The following is a 15,322-nucleotide window of genomic DNA, read 5'->3' as shown; positions in this document are numbered from 1 at the left end:
GCAATGCTCACGAGATCATGTTGTGCCAGAGATCAAATCACAGTTGACTGCATGTAAGGCATGTGCATCGCACTTTCTCTGGTCCTGCACAATAATTTTTTTAAAGTGCTACAAGTTTCACTGAAAGAATGACACTTTTTTTTCAATTTGCAAGTAATATATTGAAATTGGTTTTTCATGACCCTAAAAGAAAGTAATTATCTTCCTTTTTGAAAATGTTGTGCTACTATATTATATTTCAGTGACCCTAAACACCAGAAGCCATATCACCATGGTCCAAAGCTGTGCTGAATTCTGCTGGAAGTGGGTCTGGACCTGTAAGGACTCCCCCAAAACAAAACAAAATACTACTACTAATAAGACACTATAAGTATAATCCCAAATACAAATGCATATTTAATAATATTTTAGAGGGATTTTATTTTTAATAGATTTATATCAATTTTTTTTCCTGACGAGACAACTCTTTTGAGACTAGCTGTATAACTGCTATTTCCATTTTTGCCCTAAAGCTCTGAGAAAGGAGATATGAGTACAGGGAAGTAAATCTTGCTGGCCCTACACTCATTGCCTGCATTTTGCATCATCCAGTGCAATGATTACAAGTCATTGAACGCTGTCAATACAAATAGACTATCATGCAAATAAGTCACAGATGACACAATATAATTCAAAGCAAGGCAAGAATGGTGAGGGTAGATACATTTTCTGCAGTAAAATGAGGATATTTAATCAATTATTTAAGGGAGCAAATGTGGCTCATTTTGAAACGACCTGAATTAGAACAATCCAATATGTTCTTGTCTAACTTGCCTGGTACATGATCTCAGGTGAGATACCAAATCGTACGTGTCAGTGTGGTGGTGACATTAGCCTTAAACTTTGTTGCAGATTTTGCTTTGGAATCTTATTGTTTTCCTTTTTCTCCTGCTTCCTTGGTTACTTGATAGCTTCCACTCATATTCTTTGAACTTAACTGGGTTTCAAGTAACATTTATGGTAGAAACCAATGTCACAGATTTCTTTCATATTTACCAAAGCCCTTATAAATGAATACTTGGAATCCTTTTAGGATAGGACTCTATTATTATGACTTCCTTAGTTTCAAAGATGAAGGTAGTTTTCGTTCTTGCTCCTTTTCTTTTAATGTTCAAAAGGAAGATCTTTACTCCAATAGAATTGCTGTAAAATTGTGAGAATGAAGTTGGATATCTGGAGCCATGGCCAGTAAAAAATTTAAAATAATATATGTCTGACCCTTTTTCTACTCCTGCTCCGGTCTGTCACTTTTATTCCTTAGCATTATAAAAAAAAAAACTTCTAATTCCTAACTTTAAAGTATCTTTGTGCTTTATATTTGCTGATCTATTACCTGTCTTTCTTCATGTTGTATGCTGAAAGCTGATAACCCTGACTCTCAAATTTGTTCATTTTGAGCTTCTTAGAATATATTGGTTGCTCTTTTCCTTATTCAACTAATACTTTCAGAAACATGATTATGCCATCTTTATAGGACTGATTTGTGAACTCATGTTCTTAATAAAGGATATTACAAGGCTCCTTTGGCTTAATAATAAAGAGAATTGATATAGAAAATGTCAATTTAGAAAAATAAAGTAGTTAATTTTCCTCACATTAGAGATCTAACTTATAAAAATAAGGCTAATCATCCATCTGTGGTATATGAATAAAGAAGTTATATAAATAATTTTAAAGTACATATGATATTAATCTTAATTAGAGAATAATTTTGTTCATAAAAGATTATATGAAAAGTTTAAATGACCTAAATTAATCTTTTTACTGACCATATTTGTTTGATGCTATAAAATTTTGGCATGTACCAGTTTAAATATATACCATATACTTACTACATATACATATACCATGTACATTATACCTAAGATTATAAACCTTATGTTAAGAATTCTGTGTTCAAATGATATACATTAATTCAGAATGTCTGCTTTTAGATTTCAGCTATATAACTTCTGAAGAGTAAACCTTAAATCATTCTATTTAACTTCCATTTCTTCATTTTTACAATATTATCCCATTTTGTTTCTATGGAGGATTAAGTGCCTAAATATAAATTACTTATAGCAATAACAATTAAGAAGAAAATTACAAAAAAATCAAGATGGATATCAGACATTAAACATAGTTTATTTAGGCAATTAGCAAGAAAATACCAAATAACTTAAAGTACTTTCTTTTAATACATGGTAAAAACATCATTATCTGCAACTGCCCACACTGATGTAACTATGCAAAATTTGAAAATATTTGCACTAAGTGGTTTATGGACTACACCCCTTGATGCCCAGTGCTTATACCTGGCTCTGAACACTTGGTTGTCACTCTTGTAGTACTTAGGGGGGCTATGTATATGTTATGCCAAGGAACAATCTTGGGTCAGTGTGTGCATGGCAAGATTTCTACCTGCTACATGAAACTCCAGCCTGTGTATAATTTTTAAAGCAAATTTGTTTATTAGGGAAGTAGACTTATTCTGAGGAGAATGTAGAATTCTCCAGAGAGAGAAAAAGAAAAGAAATTCTAAGGAGAACAAATATGTGATTCTGCAAAATATGAGAAAGGTCCAAAAGTAAAGAAAATTCTAAAGAAAACCCTAAAGAAGACATGATAAATCCATGGTGGGAGACTTCAGAATGGACTCTGGAAGAAGTTATTGTGTTAAAGCAATACTGGGAATTTAACCCAGGAACTCACACATACAAATCAAGTGCTCTACTGCGTAGCCATATGTCTCCATTGATGACAGTATGTTTTCAGGGTTCAACATAACATCTGTTCAAAATATTCTACCACAGTGTATGCAAGACAAAAGTCCAAATAACCCTCTACCATATCCCATTGTGCTTTTGAGAAATACATTGCTCTTGGGCATTTTTATTATTTTTTTCTAATTTAATTATGATAAACTTATCTGTTAATTTTTCTAAAACCTATCACTTTGAACTTAAAAACATAAGAAGTCTATTTCTTTTTTTAACCAGTAAAGTTTTTGATCTTTTTATTTGCTTACCATGCAAAACAATTCTTTTTTGAGACCAAAAACTGCATAAAATAAGGAGAAATCTCATTTTATTCATTCTTTTCATTATTGGCTGCTTTATTGTTATTTCACATTTATTAAAAAAGATAAATGAATGCACTGTCACACTTTCTCCCAGTAATTAAATTAACAATGTCTTACTAAGTCTTAATGTGTAATGTTTTGGGCTACATGTTGGAGAAGTTTAAAATGTTCAATTCATTGTCTAAAGAATGCTTATTTATTCCAGTTAGGTAAGTGCATTTTAAACTTGTTTAGAACTTTAGAGCTTGCTGTGGGATAAAGGGAAAAATGATTTGTTCAAGTCACACAAATGAAAGACTGAAGTCAGAGCTTTTCTGTAAAATAGATCAAAACATATGAAGTTGCGGGGCTGGAGCCATAGTACAGCGGGTAGGGCGTTTGCCTTGCATTCGGCCATCCTGGGTTTGATTCCCAGCATCCCTTATGGTTCCCTGAATACTGCCAGGAGTAATTCCTGAGTACATGAGCCAGGAATAACCCCTGGGCATCGCTGGGTGTGACCCAAAAAGCAAAACACAAAACAAAACAAAAACACATTAGGTTGCTTAGCTTTGTCACCATGAACTTAATTATAAATCTGTTTGATTATTACAAAATAACAAATATGGGTCTGGTCAGTATAGTATTCAGGAGACCATTCTCAAACCACTGTATTTTTTCTTCTAGAATGAAGAGTAGGGACTAGAGAACTAGAATATCAATTTTCATGAGACAAATTTTTTCACCTTTTTCATTTCTCTTTTTCCAGTCTCAATGAAGTAGTAGATGGACTAGGTTAAAATTCAAGATTATTTTATGTACAAGGATAAGTTTCCTTGATTTATAATTTCAAAAATTTTCTGTCAATAATATTTTGGTAATCTACAACATTGGACACAAACAATATCCCTCTACTATAAGTTTCTGATCATGAGAATAATGTGTAAGGAGCATCAGAACAGACTCACAACGGTGAAAGGATACGAAGTGTGGTAGATCACATATTCCCCTGAGGCCTGTTCCTTTTACATCACTTTCCTCAGTTTTTCACAAGCGATTCTTGGACTTCTGAAACATGAAAATAGGTGGAAAATAAAACTGCTTCTAGAGAATTACTTCCTTGTTTGTTTGTTTGTTTTAATTAAAGATTCAATGATTGGATGACCACTGTAGAGGTGTTAGAGGTGTTAGAGTTTGTTACAATCCCATACAATACCTTTATAGACCAAAGGATTTTATTCCGCAGAATAGCCTTAATATAGTTACTTCACTTTATCATTATATCCTTCCAACAAGAAACAGGGCTGGGGGAACCTTTAGTAAATCCTCATCTGAAACATAAAGCATGAAATGCCTCCTAATGCTTCATCAAATGAGTGAGTGACAAAATATAGCTCACTTTGGAGTGATTTTCTAAGCAAACCAGATCTTTGATCAAATAATCTGACCCTTTGACTGTATGCAACTTTAAGGACTATGAATAGACACACTATAGTACAGTTTCTTTAGAGCCACTGGAGCTGTAATTAACCATTGGAGAGAAACAAAACTTTAAAAACTCCATGGTGATTAATTTTCACAGGATGTCTCTGAAACCTTACAGGAGACATTAGTAGTCTGCCTATTTATAATTAACAGATCACAGACACTAATGCATTTTCCCAACAGGGACAATTTAAGTAAATAGCTTTGTTGATGTGGGCTTGAATCCATAGGCATGGTTCCCTGTGTTTTACAGAGATTTGGGGGGAAACATAGCAAGTTCATCTGACGAGATAATGCTTTCATTATTTCTGTTTGAAGTGGTCATAAGGACAAATCCCCTGGTGTCCTTGAAAACAATATGCTAGGAGACTTATGCCATTGATTCAGGCACCACAGCAGGGAGGAATCATTCTATTTGAGTATTGGAGTCAAGTTTCCAAAGCACCTATGTTTGGTGTTTTGTGATCGCCTTCACCACTAAAAATTGACAAAATGACTCGAGGGGGCAGAGCAATAGTACAGAGGGTAGGTGTTTGTCTTGCATGTGGCTGACTTGGGTTCCCATGTGGTCCCCTACTATCACCACAGTAATTTCTGAGTGTGGAGCATGGAGTAACTCCTGAGCTTTACCAAAAAAGCAAAAACAGCAATAAATAAATAAATAAATAAATAAATAAATAAATAAATAAACAAACAAACCCAAATCAAAATACCTCAATATTGCTTGAATGGGAAAAGTTATTAATGTTTTCAAATTGTCAAGAATATAGTGTGGATATCCATCTAGGACTTTATAAAAAATAAAATAATGCTTTCTGAAAGTTGCATTTTAAAAAATTTAACTTCTGTAGCACTGCAGCACTGTCATCCTGTTGTTCATCAATTTGCTCGAGCAGGCACTAGTAACATCTCCATTGTGAGACTTGTTACTGTTTTTGGCATATCGACTATACCACGGGTAGCTTGACAGGCTCTGCCTTGCGGGCAGGATACTCTTGGTACCTCGTTGGGCTCTCTGAGAGAAACGGAGGAATAGAACCTGGGTTGGCTACGTGCAAGGCAAATGCCCTACTTGCTATGCTATCACTCCTAATGAAATAAATTATCACTAGCCTTTCATGTTTTCTAATCCATTTATAGAATATTTTGGTGGATAAAAGTCTTCTTTTTTTTTTTTAGCTTTCTGGGTCACACCCGGCGGTGTACAGGGGTTACTCCTGGCTCAGGCTCTCAGGAACTACTCCTGGCGATGCTGGGGAGACCATATGGGATGCCGGGGATCGAACCCAGGTCAGCCGCATGCAAGGCAAACGCCCTACCCGCTGTGCTATCGCTCTGGCCCAGGTGGATAAAAATCTTCTTGTCATGGTACATTATAGACACTTTCAGTGATAAACATTCCCATTTGGTAAGTCATTGTAATCTAGTGACATCTATAGATGAGGGCACAATTTTTTAAATATTTTCCTAATATGCCTTAAATAAAGATGACATACTGGGCTAGGGTGATAGCAGGAGTAGGGCATTTGCCTTACATTTGATGGAGTCCAGTTCAGTCATGATTCTTTAAGCACTGCTAGGAATGATCTCTGGGCACAGAGCTGAATCAGCCATGAGAACTGCCAGGTGTGACCTAAACTCTACCTCCATATTGAGATATACCATTGCAATTGTCTCAGACATAAAGTTTCATATTTTCTCTTGCTGCTCCAATATTACAAATGGTCTTATAGCTCACCAAATGCTTTAAAAACTTTAGTTATTAGCTCTTCTCAATCTGATAAAATATTAAACAAGTTTTCAAACTTAGAGCACATATATAACTAATTTGGAACTTTTTTTCTCTCCTCCTTCATTGCTGCCTTTTGTCTCAATGGATAGTAATTGAACATGCTCATTAACATATTACTTAGTTTTACATTTTTCTATTAATTTTGCAAAAGAATGTATGTATATAATTACACCTACCTTTTTTTTTTAATTTTTTTGAGGATTAGTCCAGTGGAGTTTAAGGTTAACTCTGGCTCTGCATGCAGGTATCACTCTGGTGGTGCTCAGGGAACCATAAATGGTAACAGAAATTGAACACAGATAATCTGCTTGCAAGCAAAGCACCTTGCCTTTGATATAATTTCTCCAGCTCCTATATGCTTAAATTTAATGTGAACTCATCAAGATAGTTTTTCCTTAGTTGAAACTTTAGCTGACAAGTGGAAGCTATAAACCAAAAATATATCTAAAATGTAGATGAGTAGCATAACCTTATTTTAAAAATCTCATTGAAATACTGAGCATGCCAATATAAGAATAAGGGAAATGAAAGATGTGTTTAAGAAGGTATTAAAGTTAAATTATGACCTTGCATTTTTATTGTAGCAAAGCTGTAAAGCATTTAAATTAGGAGAGGGGGAATACCAAGGCACTATTTCTTCTTTTCTTTTTAATAATAATTTCAGGTGTTTATAGGACTTTGAGTCATATCTGCCAATGCTCAGGGCTTACTCCTGACTCTGTAATTAAGCATCACTTCTGGTGGCACTTAGGGGACCACATGCAGTGCTAGGGATGAACTGAATCAGATCTGACCTGGATCAGATCTCCCTCTCCAACCCCCAGAGCACTTTTAATATTTCTGTGTGGTAGACCTATGCACCTTGGATACTACAGAATGTCTGTCATTAAAAAGAGACTAAACTGGGGCTGGAGAGATAGCACAGCGGGTAAGGCGTTTGCTTTGCACGCGGCCGACCCGGGTTCAAATCCCAGCATCCCATATGGTCCCCTGAGCACGGCCAGGGGTAATTCCTGAGTGCAGAGCCAGGAGTAAGCCCTGTGCATCGCCAGGTGTGACCCAAAAAAAACAAAACAAAAAAAAAGACTAAACTAATCACTGACTCATATCTTACCTGGAATAAGCATTGCATTTGAAACAATAGGATGTTAGTTGTTTTTTTTTTTTTTTCAGTTTCCTTATTGGCCAAATTTTTTGTTTTGTTCTATTTTGTTTGGAGGCCATACCCAGTGATACTCAGGTAATACTCCTGGCTTTGAACTCAGGAATCATTACTGGAAGTGTTCAGAGGACTATATAGGATGCCAGTGATCAATATAGGATTAGTTATATGCAAGGCAAGCACCTTACTCATTGTACTATCTCTCAGGCCCCATGAGCCTAATTTTTAATAGCTACAGATTTTAACTCATGAAAAATAATTCTCTAATACTTCAAACACTATCCTTTTCTTACCAACAAACCCAAATAATCCATGATCAATATTAAAACTTGCATTGTTTTAAATAACATTAATCATCAAGCATTGCATTTTATACCAAAAAATTAGTATAAAATATATTTATGGATATTTAAAAATGAACAACTATAACTTTATGATCTTTTCCTTTAGAATATTAGGGAGGTTCCTATCAGAGGTCAGTAAATTTGATCTCATAATCATGGACATAAACTTGAGAAAAAATCTTAGAATAAAATTATATGTATCATTTTAATTCCCAACATCAGTAAGAATATACTTACACTAACTTCTAGTAAGTATTCTAGGTATCTTTTTTCTTATTGGCCATGATGTAATTTTCCCGCATGAAAAATATTGAAAACCTGAACAAATATAGCAAAATTGAGGTTTCATTTATTCTTAGATATAAAAAAGACTGCAAGCCCTAGAATATCAACCTTTATTAGATGATCCTCCATGTCCAAGACTAAATAAATTTCATAAGGGGGAGAATGAAGAGAAATGTGTTTTCAGGAGCTTCATTACAGTTATTAACTATCCAGCTACCTTGAGGATATGGGTGTATGTGATAAACTTACTCAGGATATACTTATAAGGAAGCATATTGTTAGAATAACATGAAGATTCTTATTGTTAAAATAATATGAGGAATCTAGTATGACCTTTCTCAATAAAGGGTCATTATCACTCTCACTATCATCCTATTGATCATCAATTTGCTCGAGTGGGTGCCAGTAACATCTCCATTCGTCCTAGCCCTCAGATTTTAGCAGCTTCTCTTTACTCATTCTTCCCAGCAGTGCCACATTGGAGGCTCTTTCAGGGTAAGGGGAATGAGATACATCATTGTTACTGTATTTGGCATATCGAATATGCCACGGGGAGCTTGCCAGGCTCTGTCGTGAGGGCAGGATGCTTAAACTGAAAAGAACCCAATTTGAACAGTTTTTCCCTAGAAGTCCAAAATTAAGTACATACAGTAATCAATAGTCAACTAGATTTATAATTTCCCACAAAAGAATTTGATAAATTTGTACTTATCAATAAAGGGCAAAACCCAAATGTAAACTAAATTTGCCACTGAGTAATTGTCTGAAATTTGCAAGTCAAGAAACATCTCTAACCAATTTTCTCATTTATAAAGTGAATCTAGAATTGTATATTAAAACCTCATGAAGAATAAGTAAGATGTGTATGCATGCATATTCATGACAGTATATTATTTTACATGTTATAAGATGTTTAAATACAAACAAATAAAAATATAAGTTTCTTTTCTCCCATGGCAAGGATTCTCTCTCTTGGTTGTACCACTGCCATTTGCCTTCCTTTTATGCCAATTATTCCTTACTCAAATCCTCAATGTGTAGAAGATATAATATGATCACATAGAGAAAAGAAAATGCTGATTTTTACTTCACATTCAACTATTTCCATTTCCTGTTGCAGTGAATTTTTTAAAATTTCACTTTTTTTTAGTTTTTATTTTTTTACACAAAGGTTTAAATTATGTGATGACAGCTGGGGTTCTAACTCAACGGTAGAACACTTGCATTTTATATGTAACACCCTGTGTTCAGTCCCCAGTTGCCTTAAAAAAATAGCATGTGCTTCTAATAAAATCATTGTACATTGTCAAACTGACTTCAGATCAAGATGGCAGATTGAGCTTATGATCTTACATCCTTTCCATTTGCATCGAAATGGCATCTAAGACAGTTATCAACGTCAAAGAATGTATAATTATGGAAGAAGACATTCTGAATAATCCTCGATATAGGAAAGTGAATAGAATAACATTGATGGTAACATTTGGAAGAGGCTTAGAAAGATGGCATAAAGAACATGTTGAATTGGAGGTTGAATTTGGTGCCCTGACATCAGAGTTCCTCAAATCGTGTGACAGGAGCTGAAATGCAGAGCGTAGGAGTAGCCCCCGCGAACAGATGTTTGCTGACACCAAAAAAGTACAGGATGAAAGAGATAGAAGTGCTTCTGAGGTCATGTGATAGAAAAGATTTCTATGAAGGTAGAACTAGTTCTTTTTCACACAATTGCAGGGAGCCTTCCAATTTGTCCTAGGCAAGCATAATGGGTTAACAGTGGGCTCGATCATGGCATCTGGGAAATTCACCCACCAATGAAACTAGAGTGTGCATTTTTCACTCCTGTTTTGTCAGTCTCATTGCCCCCATTCAGCAATTAGTAATGTGTGGCAAAGGAAAGGAAAATAATTTTCAGAAAGTAATTTTGCCAGGCAGGGAAAATAATTTCTTTATTTTTTGGGGGGGTCACACCCAGCGATGCTCAGGGGTTACTCCTGGCTTTGCACTCAGGAATTACTCCTGGAGGTGCTTGCGGGACCATATGGGATGCCAGGGATCGAACCCGGGTCGTCCACATGTAAAGCAAATGCCCTACCCGCTGTGCTATCGCTCCGGCCCCAAAAATAATTTATTTAAAGAAATTCTCAAAATAAACATTTGTCTCATATGAGGAGATAGGGTTCTGATTCTTAGTGTTCATTCTAGAACCTGAAGAAGCTCAGAAGAGATAGATGCAAAAGACAAAATTCTTTGGACTATTGAGCTAGAAATAACAGACTTTTTTGTTTGTTTGTTTTGTTTTGTATGTGGAGATGATTTTCTCCTTTGGTATCTGCTCTGCTCCTAACAATGATAGTTCAAAAGGTTTCCCACCAGAGATGCATAAAGCAGCCCGTCCCAATATGAGAGGAATAAAGTGAATCCAAAGTGAACAGTGCCAAAAGTTTACTCTGACCCCTACATACCATTACAGGGGTGAGAGTGTATAATTTAGTTCAAGGGAAATGAATATTAGCAGTAAATAAAAGTATCACTAAATTCAGTTATCAGTTGATATATACTAAACTCATCATTTTGTGATATGGGAATTAATACCATGGAATAATACATTCAAGTCAAGTGTCGTACTTTGAGTCATGTCCCTACCCCAACTAATATTTTAGAAAAAAAATTGAAAAAAAAGGCACCAAACTCCATCCATAAATTGATAGATAGTCATTGTATTCTGTAAGCAGTCATTGTATTCTGTAAGTCATTGTATTCTCTAAGCAGTAAATGTGCCTTGAATTGGAGTAGAAATTATTTTCTCTTTAATTTATGTGATTTTCCCAATATTAACTGCTCATAAGGTTCCTAAAAAAGATTATACAATAAGATGTCAATGCATCATAGATGGGTTGAATTAATATTGCAGTAAATTTCTATTTTCCCTAAAATATTAGATATAACCTGTTTATTTTTTTTATTTAAAGACAGGTAATTAAGTATAAATTGAAAGTATTTTCCTAGAAATATTTTAAACTTTATCACTCTGTTTTATAAAATACATTTCTTCTGTCGCAAGGAGAACTGGTCAATGCATGGAAGTTTATCACAAGTGTTGTGGGGGGGTTTAAGGACAGTTAGGATAGAGAAAGAACCAGTATGACAATATTCATTGAATGTGATCACTCTGGACAATAACTGCATGTTGAAAACAGGTAAAGGGATATACATAGTAACCTTTCACAGTATCTGTATTGCAAACCATGATGCCCAAATGGAAAGAGAGAGGAGAGAGAGGAGAGAGAGAGAGAGAAAGAGAGAGAGAACCTACCATACATAGACATGGGGATGGGGCCGGGCCAAGGTTAACAGGGACATTGGTGGTAGGAAATTTACACTGTTAAAAGTACGGGTATTGGAAAATCATGTGACTAAAACCCAATAATGAACAACATTGTAACTGCGTATCTCACTGTGATTCAATTAGAAATAAACTTTTTTAAAATATAAAAAATAGTGGAAAAATTATTACCAGAGGAGAGGGGGTACAATCTTGAAATTTCCTGTGACGTATTTTCTTTCCATCTCAAATTAATGTTGCTCGATGCTATCTATGCCCAGAGTACATATGTGCAATTTGAAAATTTATAGAATAAAAGAAAACATTTTAAATTGTAAATTAAAAAGGAAAGAGTAAATGATGATCTCTCCAGTAAATTACCATGAGATAGCAATATGATATTGATGATGAGTCTAATTAAACCTTTAGTGATCTAATTTCTCTGAAAATAAAATTAAGTATAAACATTGACGATTATGAAAATTTCATGAAAGGACTTTGTAAACGATGTGACTGAAAGTTAAAAAACTAAAGGACGCGCTGTAACTACAGAAGATGGTGAGGTTAAAACTCATACCCAGTTATCCTTATTACTCATAAATCTTGTCTTACATGAGCAGAAGTTAGCCTGTGAATCATAGACTTGTATTCAATCCGGGCACCATCTCTGATCTAGACAGAAATGTGTTAATTAGCATAAAATAAATTGTATAGCTACGTGATATTTATAACACGGTGTCTGATTTCATTAAGTTCTAAGTCTGCAAATATATTATGGAAGTTAGTGGAAATGATGTAGCTAGTGCAGGTCCTCAGTTTCTTGTTCTCCAATGGATATTACTAAAAGCAACAGACTGGAGACCAAGTGGCTGAATTCAGCATCTCGTTAAAGGAATGGACAGAAGGAAAAAAAAGAAATGCAAGGAAACTCACATATTATGGGATTAGTCTGGTAAAGAAGAATTCCTGAATCCTTTTGTCTTTTACACCGTCTTTAAAAATGTGCAAGTGGGTGAGCAGTTTTGTTGTTGTTTCAAGAATGTGGGTTATCAAAACAGGTGAGAGGATGCTGAGTTGCTTTTCTACTGGTGTCCAGTTCTCTAAGTTATCTAACAGGGTTTAGATCACCAAAGTCATCAGGTACAACAAAGACCCTCCTTGTGACACTCTATATTGATGATTCCCTTTTTTTACTGCCATGTTCCAAATTTTTTTCAATTCATTATTATTATTTTTATTAGTTAATTACAGTGGAGGTACAGTTACTGATTTACATATTTTCATACTTGTGTTTCCGTCATACAATGTTCGAGTACCCATCCCTCCACCAGTGTCCATTCTCCACCACTGATGATCCTAGTATCCCTCCCATTCCCCATTCTATCCCCCCACCCCACCCCGCCTCTGTGGCAGGGCATTCCCTTTTGTTCTCTCTCTACTTTAGGGTGTTGTGGTTTACAATAGAAGTATTGAATGGCCATCGTTTTCAATCTATAGTCTACTTTCAGCACGCATCTCCCATCCCGAGCGGGTTCTCCAACCACACTTTACTTGGTGTTCCCTTCTCTATCTGAGCTGCCTTTTCCCTCAGCATGTGAGGCTGGCTTCCAAGCCATGGAGCAAACCTGCTGGTACTTATTTCTACTATTCTTGGGTGTTAGTCTCCCATTCTGTTATTTTATATTCCACAGATGACTGCAACATTTCTATGTCTGTCTCTCTCTTTCTGACTTTTTTCACTTAGCATGATACTTTCCATGTTGGTCCACTCATATGCAAAGTTCATGACTTCATCTTTTCTAATAGCTGCATAGTATTCCATTTTAAAATTTCTTTAGCTACCCAGCCATCTGTTCTTGGGCACTCTTGCTTTTTTCCAGATTCTGTCTATGGTAAACAGTGCTGCAATGAACATACAAGTGCAGATGCCATTTTGACTATGCTTTTTTGCCTCTCTGGGATATATTCCAAGAAGTGGCATTGCTGGGTCAAATGGGAGCTCAATTTCTAATTTTTTTGAGAAGCGTCCATATTGTTTTCCCAAAGGGCTGAACCAGTCGGCATTCCCACCAGCAGTGTAGGAGGGTCCCTTTCTCCACACATCTGAGCCAACACCGGTTGCTTTTGTTCCCAATCTTACCCTGCCTATTTCCCTTTTATCCATATTGTTCTTCCCTCTTACACAAGAAGCTTCAGCTGCAGTAAGAGAGGGATTCGGGTCAATAGAGATGAAATCATCTGTCTGCTTCCTGCTAAAAGTGGTCAAAGGTTTGGGTCCTAGGTGGAGTCTGTCTAAAAGGGCTCTGTCTGTGGGTCCTCTGGAAGTCAGATGGACTGTCCTACCAGGCTGCATCAGTATCTATAACGTAAAGGATTTTAAATGAAAAACAAGTTGAATTAAGTTGTTTAAGAGTCATGAGCCAAATATTTTAATGTCGGTAAGAAATGGAAAGACCCCAAAGTTAATTTAATTCTCATCCCTCCAACCCCTGAGGAGCTCATTGTTTGGTGCCTTGATTGGGGGGTGTCAGGCCCAGTAATTGAAAATTCACAGAAACTACATTTTGAAACATAGCCATTTAAAAAGAAAATGTCATTATACTTTAAAAATATTGTTATTGATTCACCATTTCTTTATCACCCTATGATTGCCAGGATAATTTTTGCAAGAATCATTGGACATCCACCAAAGCTCTTTTTTTCTATTTTGTTTTTTCATATTTTTCTCTAAAATTTTATTTTATTAAAGCACCATGAATTACAAAGTTATTCATAGTTGGGGTTTTGGCATACCATGTTCCATCACTGATCCCACCGCCAATGTCCAGTTCCCTCTACCAGTGTTCCCAGATCCCCTCTCCTACCCCCACCCCCAGCCCCAGCCCTCCATCTTATTAAGCATCTTTTAAATTTGTTTATGAAAGGTGAGGTCTCACGGTTTCAGCATTGTTGGCGCTGTGGTTTGGATGTTCAGCTCTCTCATTCCTTGACACTACAGATATACCTGAAGCCCCTTGACCCCTGAAGCTTGTCATCTACCTCTCTCCCCTTCTCCTTCACTCCATTTCTTTTTCTTCTCCTGCCTATACTCTGGGATCAAGAGTGATCTAGACAATCTTCCCCACTACCGCCCTTTAAACCATTGCGTACTCTCATCCAGTTGCTCTTAATACTGCCTATAAGTGATATCATCCCGCAGTTGTCCTTCTGGCTTACGTCATTTAACATGGTATCTTCCAGTTCCATTCACGTTGCAGTAGCACTGTAGCACTGTCGCCCTGTTGTTCATCGATTTGCTCAAGTGGGTACCAGTAATATCTCCATTGTGAGACTTGCTACTGTTTTTGGCATATCGAATACACCACGGGTAGGTTGCCAGGCTCTGCCATGTAGGTGGGATACTCTCGGTAGCTTGCCAGGCTCTCCGAGAGGGACAGAGGAATGGAACCCGGGTTGGCTGTGCACAAGGCAAACGCCCTACCCACTGTGCTATAGACCTGGAGAGATGGCTCAAAGGGCTGGAGTGGACACCTGAATGTGTGAGCTCCGGGTTCAAGGCTCTGCAATAGAGCAATTCAGGTTGCACACAGTAGCAGATGGCATGCAAGATAAGGGCAGTAAGGAAGGCAAGGAAGCGAGGCTGCTGGGGCAGGGCCCTCAACACTGAAGCCGAGAGGCAGGAAAAGCCATGTTGCAGAAAACCACACTGTTTCATCATTCCATACAGCTGCGTAGTATACCACAATGTGTATATACCACATCTTCCACCTTCATGATCCCCTCATCTGTTGTTGGACATCTGGGCTGCTTCCAGATCTTAACCGCTGTACTGAGTGCATGTGTACATTTG

General features: G+C 36.5%; 1 protein-coding gene and 1 pseudogene across 5 annotated transcripts in view; one reads left to right on the top strand and one right to left on the bottom strand.

Annotated features, from left to right (window-relative positions):
* LOC101545406 (26S proteasome regulatory subunit 4-like) overlaps positions 1-14,718 on the bottom strand; it is a 186,495-nt pseudogene extending 171,777 nt beyond the window's left edge.
* The window catches only part of LRRC4C (leucine rich repeat containing 4C), a 1,396,500-nt gene that overhangs the window by 682,173 nt on the left and 699,005 nt on the right, over positions 1-15,322 (top strand). The window lies entirely within an intron of this gene.

Source organism: Sorex araneus, chromosome 6, assembly GCF_027595985.1.
Source record: "Sorex araneus isolate mSorAra2 chromosome 6, mSorAra2.pri, whole genome shotgun sequence".
Lineage (NCBI taxonomy): Eukaryota > Metazoa > Chordata > Mammalia > Eulipotyphla > Soricidae > Sorex > Sorex araneus.
The sequence above is the reverse complement of the archived record's forward strand: the minus strand, read 5'-3'. Positions and strand labels throughout refer to the sequence as shown.